Below are 11,818 nucleotides of genomic sequence, written 5' to 3'. Positions count from 1 at the left end.
AAAAAAAGATTGCCAGGTCTGTTTTTCTGCAATGCTGCTGAGTGGTTTCGAACTGCCAACCTTTCAGGAAGTAGTTGATTATAAACTACTTGGGGACCTTTATGACTTGATAGCAACACATAACGTCTAGTTTTCATTAAAAGTTCTTACTTCATCTGTTTGTATCTGATCTCCACAGCCAACTCTCAACTAACAGAGGAGGGATGACATCAGTAATTTCTTCCACTTTCTCTCAATGTCAGTTTGGGGTTTTCCATTAAAGCAGCAACTCAATAACAATTTCTTAATGAAGCTGATATAGGAAGCATGATTAATGATGACCACTTCACACAATCAAGGTTGTGACTGAGAAAAAGCATGTGTTCTTTTCTTTCTTGGTGGAGAACCTACTAGAATGTTTCCTTGTACTTTAGGTCAGTTCAGGACATAGTGTTTCCTAGTCAGAATGGAAGGGAAAAGATTGGGTCTGTTTGAAAAATGATCTGCTGGTGGGTCTGCGTGAAAGGTAGATGTCTCTTGCTGATTAAATTCTGAGAAACAAAAGCAAGCAAAAGTATTTACAGGGCAACCAGAGATGAAGCAGTAGGTTTTTGTTTTGTTTGGGGGCTTATCTTAAAAAACATAAAGGTCATTTCAAGTTTTATAAATAGTGCATGCTGTGCAAAATTGTTGTTAGTAGGTACCATCGAATTGCCTCTGACCCATAGCAATCCTATGCACAACAGAACGAAACACTGCCAGTCCTGTGTCATCTTCACAATTGCTGTTACTCTTGAGCCTATTGCTGCAGCCGCTGTGCCAATCCATCTCATTGAGGGTCTTCTTACTTTTCACTGATCCTTCACTATACTAAGCATAATGTCCTTCTCCAGGGACTGGGCCCTCCTGGCAACACGTCTGAAGTACGAGAGATGACGTCTCTCCATCTTGGCTTTGAAGGAGCATACTGGCTGTACTTCTTCCAATACAGTTTTATTTGTTCTTTTGGCAGTCCATGGTACTTTAAATATTCTTCTCCAACGCCATAACTCAAATGCGTGGATTCTTCTATGGTCTTCCTTATTTATTATCCAACTTTCACACATATATGAGGCCATTGAAAATACTGTGGCTTTGATCAAGTACACCTTAGTCCTCAAACTGATATCTTTGCTTTTGAACACTTGAAAGATGTCTTGAGCAGCAGATTTGCCTAATGCAATACGTCATTTGATTTTTGACTGCTATTTCCAACAGTGTTGATTGGGGATATAAGCAAAATGAAGACTTTGATAACTTCAATCTTTTCTCAATGTATCATGTTATTATTTATTGCTCCAGTGGTGAGGATATTGTTTTCTTTATGTTGAGGTGCAATCTGTACTGAAGGCTGTAGTCTTTGATCTTTATCAGTAAGTATTTTAAGCCCTTTTTGCTTTCAGCAAGCAAGGTTGTATCATCTGTACATCCTCCAATCCTGGTGCCATGTTTTTCTTCATATAATCCAGTTTCTCGGATTATTTGCTCACCATACAGATTAAATAAGTATGGTGAAAATATAGCCCTGGTGCACATCTTTCCAGATTTTAAACCATTCAGTGTCCCTTTGTTCTGTTCGAAAGACTGCTTCTTGGTTATGTATGGTTCCTCATGAGCACAATTAAATGTCTGGAATACCCATTCTTTGCCATTTTATCCATAGTTTGTTATGATCCATACAGTTTAAAGCCTTTACGTAGTCAATAAAACATAAGTAAATATCTTTCTGGTATGCTCTGCTTTTCGACAAGATCCATCTGATGTCAGCCATAAATAATATCCCTTGTCCCGTCTCCTCTTCCAAATTTGGCTTGAGTTTCTGACTGTTCCCTGTTGATGTACTATTGAAGCCATTTAAAAATTATCTTTAGCATAATTTTACTTGCATGTGATATTAATGGTATTGAATGAAGATTTCTACATTCCACTGGTTCACCTCTCTTTGAAATGTGCACAAATATGGATCTCTTCCAATTGGTTGGCCAGGTAGGTGTCTTAGAAATATCTTGGCATAAATGAGTGAGCACCTCCAATGTTTCCTCAGTTTATTGAAAATTTTCAATTTGCCTTCTGTGAATTCCTGGAGTCTTGTTTTTCAACAATGCCTTCAGTGCACTTTGAACTTCTTTCTTCAGGACTAGCAGTTCTTGATCGTATGCTACCCCTTGAAATGGTTGAACATTGACCATTTTGGGGGGTACAGTGACTTCATATATACTTTTCATCTTCTATTGATGCTTTTTACATCATTCAATATTTTGCACATAGAATTCTTCAATATTGAAAGTCAAAGCTTGAATTTTTTCTTCAGTTCTTTCAGCTTGAAAAATGCTGAGAGTGTTCTTCCCTTTTGTTTTTCTAACTCCAGGTCTTTGCATAGTTCATTATAGTACTTGACTTTGTCTTCTCAAGCTGCCCTTTGAAATGTTTTGTTCAGCTCTTTGACTTCCTCATTTCTTCCATTTGCTTTAGCATCGCTACACTGAAGAACAAGTTTTAGAGTCTCTTCTGACATCCATTTTGGTCTTTTCTTTTTTTCTTAATGACGTGTGCTTTTTTCTTGTATGATGATCTTGGTGTCATCCCACAGTTCTCTGGTCTTTGATCATTGCATCAAATTGGTTCTAGAGATGGTCTCTAAATTCAGGTGGCATATGTTCAAAGTTATATTTTGGATCTTGTGGACTTGTTTTCATTTTCTTCAGTTTCAGCCTGAACAATTGATGGTCTGGTCCAGAGTTTGCCACTGGCTTTGCTTTGATTGATGATGTTGAGACTTTCTACCATGTCTTTCCACAGATGTGGTCAATTTATTTCTGTGTATGTCATCTGGTGAAATTCATGTGTATTGTTTATGCTGTTTAAAAGTCATTGACTTTGCAAAATTCTAGCATGAGGTCTCTAGCATCATTTCTATCTCCAAGGCTATATTTTCCAATGACTGATTCTTCTCTTTGTTTTCAACATCCACATTCCAATCACCAGTAATTATCAATACATCTTGATTACATGTTTGATCAATTTCACACTGAAGAAGTTTGTAGAATTCTTCAATTTCATCATCACTGGCTTTAGTGGTTGGTGAGTAAATTTGAAGTGCTGTTGAGTTGATTCTGACTCATAGTGACCCCATATAGGGTTTCCAAGGAACAGGTGGTATAGGGCTGTGTTAAAAGAAAATACATTAAAATCTATAGAGTCTCTGAAGAATATTATCAGCACAAAACAAAGCATGTATATTTGCATATAAAATGAAATATTTTTAAAAATCCACATGTTCATGAATAAAAGTTTTATTGAAGTATTTATTTTAATGTGAGCATGTGGGATAGGAAATACCATATATATTCACATCTCTGTGCATTTGTGTAGACATGATCTATACCAATAAAGAGGAATTCAGGGTTCTTAGTCAAAATTTAATAAGTGAATGTTTCCTTTTTCCTCCCAATGTGGCTGGCCTTTCTTGTCTATATACCATGGCAAATTCCCACTTATTTTTTTCAATGTCCCATCTAGAAGTTACCACTTCCTGCCTTTCCTTCTTCTTCTTCTTCTTTTTTTTTTTTTTAGAACATATATATATTTTTTTCTGTGTTAGTGTATACCATACTGTATTAGTGTCTTGTGTCCCTATCTTTTCTGCAATCTTTGTGTGCCATAGTAACATTCTTGAGTTAAAATTTTATCACCAGCTATTAATGTATTTCCTGGAAGGAGCTCTGGTAGCATAGTGGTTACCAATCGGGCTGCGAACCTTAAGGTCAACGGTTCGAAACTACCAGCCGCTCCGCGGGAGAAAGATGAGGCTTTCTACTCCCGTAAAGATTTACACTCTCGGAAACCCTGTACAGGGTCGCTATGGGTCAGAACCAACTCAACGGCACTTAACAACAACAACAACAATGTTGTTTAAGTGCTATTGAGTCAATTCCAACTCACAGCATCCCTGTATAGGATTCCTGAGGAGTGGCTTTTAGCTAGTCTGTCTTGTCTTTTTGTTGTTAAGTACCATCCAGTCAGTTCTGACTCATAGTAACCCTTTAAAGGGTTTCTTAGACTAAGACTTTTGCGGGAGCTGAAAGACCTCATCTTTTTCCCAAGGAGCAGCTGGTGGGCTCGAGCCATGTACCTTGTGGTTTTCAGTATTTACTACATCGAGCCACCATGTTTCCCAGCCATCCTGGTAGGTGTATGGATATTATTCCATCACAGATAGCATTGTACTTCAAGACAGAACTTAAAATGTTCTTTTTGATGATGAATGCTCTGCAGTTCCTTTTGAATTTCTCATTCCCAGCATAGTAAACCATACGCTTATCAGATTCAAAATGTCCAGTACCAGTTCATTTCAGCTCACTAACACCTAGGATGTCGATTGTTATGTGCTCCATTTCAGTTTGTGTGTGTGACAACTTCTAATTTTCCTAGATTCATACAAAATAGTTCAGTCTTTGCATAGGAACTGAAGATGTTAAGTCCTAGTGCCTTCAAATCCATAAAAATATCAAATCCAAGTACACTTAGCAAGTGGTGGCTCTGTGTGTCCCAGAGGAGAACTGCACCACAGGCTTTTCTTGGCTGTAGTAGATTGCCAGGACTTCCTTCTACAGTTCTGTTGGTTTGATACAGATCATCAACCTTTAGGTTCATGTTGTTGTTGTTGTTATGTGCCGTGGAGTCAGTTCCGACTCATAACGACCCTGTACAGGGTTTCCGAGGCTGTAAATCTTTACGGGAACAGAACTCCTCATCTTTCTCCTGTGGAACAGCTGGTAGTTTTGAACTGTTGACCTTGTGGTTCGCAGTCTGATCTGTAACCACTACGCTACCAGAGAACCAACTGGCCAACCATGGACCTTTTTACCAATTGCTTTAAGTCAATTCCAACTCATGACAATCTGATATTTAACTAGCAGAATTGTGCTCCATACCATTTTCAAGATGGTGCCCTTTCAAAAACGGATCACCATGTCTTTTTTTTTAGGTGCCTCTGGCTTCCTGTACCTTAATTCCCTTCTTAGATTCCCCAGGAATATAGGCAGATACAGGCAGTCAAAGTTGATATGCAACCAGATGTATTAAAGGTAGCAGTTCTGATCGATCAAGGCATTTGTTATGATTTGACTGGTATCTGTTCTTTAAGTATTTTGAATATTACCCCTGGGCAGAAGAAACAACACTGAACGTATAGACAGCCCTATGTGGTCTGAGCACAGAAACCAGTTGGAGAACAAGCAGAGATGAGGCAGGAAAGAGTGGTAAGGACCCGACTTTCAAGGGCTTTGATGCCCTATCAAGAAATTCCGAAATTTGAGCAGGTGAACTATAGAAAATCACCCGAGATTGTCTAACACAAAAAGTGCTATGAGTGCACATGCATTTTCAAAAGATAAGAGAGACTGATTAGCAGGCTTTTTAAAAAGGACCCTGGGTGCCACATTACTTCTTCTTGTCTACTAACCTAAAGGTCAGGCTGTTCAAACTATAGAAGAAAATCCGCGAGGTCTGTGTTATCTTACATTGTTGCTTGTTGTTAAGTGCCCTTGAGCCCTTTCCAACTCATAGTGACCCTGTATAAGGTTCCCAAGGAGAGGCTGGTGAGTTTGAACTGCTAACCCTGGGGTTCAAACCAACCTTGTGGTCTAGTTCTTATCCTACAGTACCACACCAGATTACAGCTAAGAAAATGGAATATTTCTAGTCTGTACCCCATGGGGTCAACATGAGTCAGGATTGACTTGACAGCAGCAGGTTTGGTTTTGTTTGCTTTTTTCCCCCTTTTATAATGGACTAAGTGAGATATGATGGGGAGTTGAACCAAGAAATTGGCAATGCCAGTGGGCAGGAGTGATGAGTGTGAGACGTACATTTTCAGGCAACCTTGACTAGTTTTATAATTGGATGGAGGAAGACCTGGGTGCACATTATTTGACATGCTCAGCTGTAAGTGAAAGTTTGCAGGATTCTACAAAGAAGGTCCTAGCAATCTGCTTCTGAAAGATGGGCCATTGAAAGCCTGTGGAGGATAGTTCTACGCTAACACACAGGAGGTCAGCAGGAATTGGAAAAGACTCAATCACAACTGGAAATTATAAAAAAAGATTGATGGAAGACATGAAAAAAGAGAAGTGTCAGGAGGAACCAGAATGTGAAATTTGAATTTTCTAATTGGTAGTATATGCTGAGAAAACATTGACATTTCGTGTTTATTTTCATTGCCTTGCCTCACATTTAAGGGGATAAGTTGTGGCTGATCAAGTATAATAAGATAACATGAGCAGAGCAGTTGAATGGAAGGTTGCTGCCAGCTCTTGAAGAGTGTGCTCACCCTACCTGACCACAGTTTAGCTCAGTGAGGATCTAGATTAGAAGAACTACTTATTTAAACTGCCATAAGTCAACTTCTCCTGGATGAAGGAAATAACAGAGAAAGCTCTAAATTCCGATGGTAACTATGAAACCAACAGCCCGCTGTCTTTTTAAGGAGCCGTTGCATAACCATTTATGGGCCATCATTTTCTCTTTCCTACAGTAGGTGAACCTTGGGTATCACCAGGATTACTACAGCTTCCCTACCTATGAGGCAGCCAGGTTAAGAAAGCTGTGAAGAGAATGTGAATCCCAAGAGCCTAGAAAGAGCTAGAATGGGGGGTAGGGGGGTGGGTGAGGGGGGTTGGAGTGATTGCATCAGATAGAACAGAGAATCCCCCTACTGAAGACTCTGTGCACGGGTGAGGAAAAAAGTTTTTTAAAGGTTGATTTGCAATGCCCATGGCATGATGCTCATGACTGCTTTCTTTAATCATTCTTTAACTTTACTTGCCCAAGTAAAGGAAGACAATAAACCAATATTGTTAGGTGCCGTGGAGTTCACTGTGACTCATAGAATCCCATGGTACAGAGTAGAACTGCTCCATAGACGCTTTCTAGGCTCTAATGTCTGTGACTGCAGATTGCCAACTCTTTCTCATTGAGAGCCACTGAGTGGGTTCAAAATGCCAGCCTTTTGCGTTAGCAGCTGCATGCTTTACCATTGATCCGCCAGGGCACCTACTAATGAAGCAATAGGGTGGTTCAAGCTCATCAGTTCCTCCTTGGAAACCCTATACAGGGTCACTATGGGTCAGAACCAACTCAATGGCACTTAACAACTAGAAATATTCATAAACTGCTGTATTTCATCTGAAGTACTGGTGTGGTACTATAACACTCTATCACACTCATGGTTCAAAAGGCAAGATTGGTAGTTCAAACTCACCAACCACTCCTCAGAAATCCTACATTAGGGCGCTATGAGTCAAACCAGCTCAATGGCACTTAATAACAACAGTAACAATGTATTCCACTTAGATTCTAGACTATGGTAGCTTTAAAAATAAACTGTGCTTTGGACCTGCAAAAAGATAGTCAGATGTCATAACCTGAAAATAACCTCAGGACTTTCCCACACTCTAACAAATCTCTAAACTGCCAAGTGGATATGTACCAACATTTCCAGAGTCCCCTGGGAACACATTTGGGATGAGAATGCTCAGTCCAAAGGGGAGAAAATGTGAAGGAAAATATACACACAATAAAATGAAGGGTTTACACCAAAAATACTCTCCTGTGATAAGGAAAGAATCTTAAGCTTAACATGATAAAAATATGTATACACAAGATAAATTACTTAAACAATACAAAGTTCAGTTGTAATTTAGCTTCCTTGCACACAAGTTAAAACTTTTATTTTATAAATCAGCTTAAAACACCAGCAAAACAAAAAAAGTTGTGCCTCTCTTCCTTTATACACATATATTATTTTTTTTTGAAAGTTAGTGTGCTTCTTTATTAGAGTGACACCAGAGAGTTAGCAGAAGTAAAGTGACTAAAACATAGCAAACAGAAATCTACTTTACCTACTAGAATTTGATCAAATGCATATATCCATCTTCAGGAAAAACAATCTTTGGAGAAAAATGAAGCTTTCTGATCCTGTAAAGATTTACAGGCTCAGCAACCCTATGGTGGGTTGCTATAAGTCAGAACCAACTCCATGGCACATAGCCACCAACAACAACATCTTTAGTGGAAGGAAGACAAAGAAATAAAAATTTCTTCATTTGTTTTACTCCTCTCTCATTTTGTTATCTTTCTTTAACAAAATCCAGTCTCTGGGTATTTAGAGTCTACTTTAATGATGTGCATGGAGCAACATCACCATTTGATGCTGGAACACAACTCAGAATGAGAAGAAACAGCTGCAAACATCCATGAATAATCAGAATGTGGAATGTACAACGTTTGAATGTAGGAGAATTCATTTAGTCATTAAAAACTAAATGAAATGCAAAAAGATAGAAGCATTGTTGAAGTTAAGTGCCTGTATAGGGTTTCCAAGGAGCACCTGGAGCATCTGGTGGGCTTTAACCACCAACCTTGTGGTTAGCAGTCCAGTGCTTCTCCTACAGCACCTCATAAGTGAGCTAAAATGGACTGGTATTGGCCATTTTGAATTTGATGACCATATAGTTTACTATGCCAGAAATGACAAATTGAAAAGGAATGGGGTCACATTCTTACAAAACTTGTTCATAGACCAAGAGGCAGCCACTGGAACAGAATAAGGGACTACTACATGGTCTAAATCAGGAAAGGTGTGTGTCATGGTTGTATCCTTTCACTATAATTATTAGAGCTGTATGCAGCAAATAATCTGAGAAACAGAATTTTATGAAGAATAACACAGAATCAGGATTGGAAGAAGATTCATCAACTTGCAATATGCAGATGACACAATCTTGTTTGCTGAAAATAAAGAGGACTTAAAGCACCTACTGATGAAAAATCAAAGTTTTTAGTAGTTTTCCAAAATAAAGAAAATTAAATTTCTCACAACTGAACCAATACAATAACCAGCATCATAATGAATGGAGAAAAGATGGAAATTATCAGAAATTTCATGTTTCTTGGATCTCTGACCTATTGCATTGGGGAAATCTGCTGCAAAAGACTTCTTTAAAGTTTCCAAAAGCAAAGCTGTCACCTTGAGAAATAAGGTACACCAGACCAAGCCATGGTATTTTCAATTATCTCATATGCGTGTGAAACCTGGACCATGAGTAAGGGAGACTGAAAAAGAATTGATGCATTTGAATTATCATATTGAATCATATTATCATAAAGAATCTTCAATATACCATGGATTGCCAGAAGAATATGTTGGAAGAAATACAGTCAGAATGATCCTTAGGATTAAGGATGGAAAGACTTGGTCTGAAGTAGATCGGATGTGTTGTCAGAAAAGCGCATTCCATAGACATCATGCTTGGTAATGTAGAGGGTCAGAAAAAAGAGGAAATCCTCAATGAGCTGGATTAACACAATGACTGAAACAATGGGATCAAATAGCAACAGTTATGAGGATGGTGCAGGACAAGGCAGAATTTCGTTCTGTTGAACACCGAGTCACTATGAGAACCTCCTCTACAGCATCTAATTACTAAATAGGTTTTAGAAATGTAAGAAAGCCACAGTACATTGTCTAATTATTTCAGTTCTTTTGACTGCTGGACAACAAATACACACTATCAACATTTGTAAAACATTTCTTTCTGAATAGCTCCATTTAGCAAGCATTGGTGTTGCTACTTTTTCTTCCTGTAATAATAATATTCATGAGGAAAGAAGTGTTTTACTTTGTACACCATTACTCTTTATGTATTTTTGTTTCCTTACTGGATTACACAAGGAGCCCTCCATAGGAGAAAGATGAGAGTTTCTGCTCCCATAATGATTTACAGCCTCAAAAACCCTCACAGGGTTGCTATAAGTCGGAACTAACTCAACACAACCACCACCAACCCCACTGGATGGCACAGAGCCTGGTACAAAGTACAAAGTAACGCCATAGATTTGTTGATTTGACTTAACCACACTTTCATTACTTTGTAATGGTAGAAACCTGTGCAGAGTGGAGAGAGTAAACTTTAGTACTCAATATTCAATATTGAGTAAGACTTGACAGATTGTATTTTTCTAGGTTATAAAACATTTTAAAATAGGCTATTTGTGGCTTTCTCTCTGAAATCACTAGATGTAGGGTAGAATTATTGATGTCTCTCCATACAAAGATGAACAAAGGAAATCAAAGATACCTAGAAACAAATCACATAAAGGACTAATGGACCACTTAGACCTCACTTCCTTGACCCTGAGATCAAAACTAGATGATGCCCATTTCCCAGTACTAACCCCTCTGGAAGGGATCACAGTAGAAGATCCTGGGTAGAGTAGGAGGAAAATGTGGAACTCAACTTAAAATCATAAAGAAGAAAGGTTAACTGGTATTATAGAGACTCTTGCAACTCTGGACCCTAAGTCACCCTTCAAGCTTGGAACTGAGCTCAACCCCTGGTTCAACTTCCAGATAAATGATAGGCCTATACGATCAATAATAACACCAGAGAGGCTTGCTTTCCTTAGAGCAATCAACCATACAAAATCAAAAGAGCAACTTTTGTCCAAGGATAAATAAAGCTCAGAAGGCAAGAAGGGATAGGAAAGAAGGACGAATGGAAACAGGAAACTCTGGGAGTAAGTGATAAGAGTACTGTTACATTGTGGGTATTACAATCAATGTCACAAACCCAAATGTGGAAGAACAAGGTAGATAAGGAAACACTTAAGCAGGTTTCCATGGGCTAAGTGGGACAGAGGTAAATAGTGATGCATGCTCAACCTTGGAACAACAGGGCTCTGTGATACAGGGATCACAGCATAGTCTTAAGAGGGGGTATAATACTAAGATGCTTGACTGCCTTATGAATATTGGTTTCCCTTGCCTACTATTGTAAAAGAGACAATTGAGTGGGAGAGAAAGGAATATCGGTAAACATGATTATAGAAAGCTTGTAAGCCCATCTTCAGCCTATAACTGACTGAAATACCTAAAAGGGGTTCTACAACTTGCCAGGTGAAATAGGCCTCTTGCAGAGTCTTTGCAGAGTATAGGTCCTTTGGTGGCATCCTGAGCCCCATCCAAAACCTTCTGAGGTGGGATAGTCCCACTAAAGAGGACAAGAAGACCAGCCTGGAACAGCTAGAGTGACAGAAAATACATCTTCAAAGAAAGATTATCAGGAAAAACCCAAAACAAAAATGGCAGGATGACTGGCTAGTACAAGAATAAGCAAGTTGTTCTCTGGGAAGCCATCAAGGCAAGCAATCAAATTTCCTCAGGCCAAACTCCACCCTAAGACTGAAACTCAAACGAAATACATGGACAGGCATGTAAGCTTGCTGGTTCCCATGTTGGTTTACTGGTGAGTGGAAGAGAGGGAAAGGTAGCAATGAAGAAATGGGCTGAGTTCAACCACAGTTCATAGACTCCGGTTGACCTGGAGATGAGAAAGAGAAGAGGAAGGGCTGGTTAGTCCAAAGTGTGATGAGACCTGGGGACACCTGAGCCCATGGACAAGGACATAGCCACAGAGGGCTAGAGCTGAGAGTGAAGCATCCAGCTGATAGGCAGTGAGGGGAGATGCACAAAAACACTCAAAGTTGCAGATAGTACCTATTTGACCTAGCCTCGATGGCTTGATAATCAGAACTTGACTAGAGGAAGATAAAAAAAAGCAAAAACAAAACAAAAAAAATTTTTATAAAAGAAATGAGGGTAAATTGCTACAATTTGATGAACTTGAGCTACATTCATGGAGGTTGTTGTTGTTGTTAAGTGCCGTTGAGTCGGTTCCGACCCATAGCGACCCTGTACAGGGTTTCCGAGGGTGTAAATCTTTACGGGAGTAGAAAGCCT

Source organism: Chrysochloris asiatica, unplaced genomic scaffold, assembly GCF_000296735.1.
Source record: "Chrysochloris asiatica unplaced genomic scaffold, ChrAsi1.0 scaffold00002, whole genome shotgun sequence".
Classification (NCBI taxonomy): Eukaryota; Metazoa; Chordata; class Mammalia; order Afrosoricida; family Chrysochloridae; genus Chrysochloris; species Chrysochloris asiatica.
Note: the sequence above shows the minus strand (reverse complement) of the source record.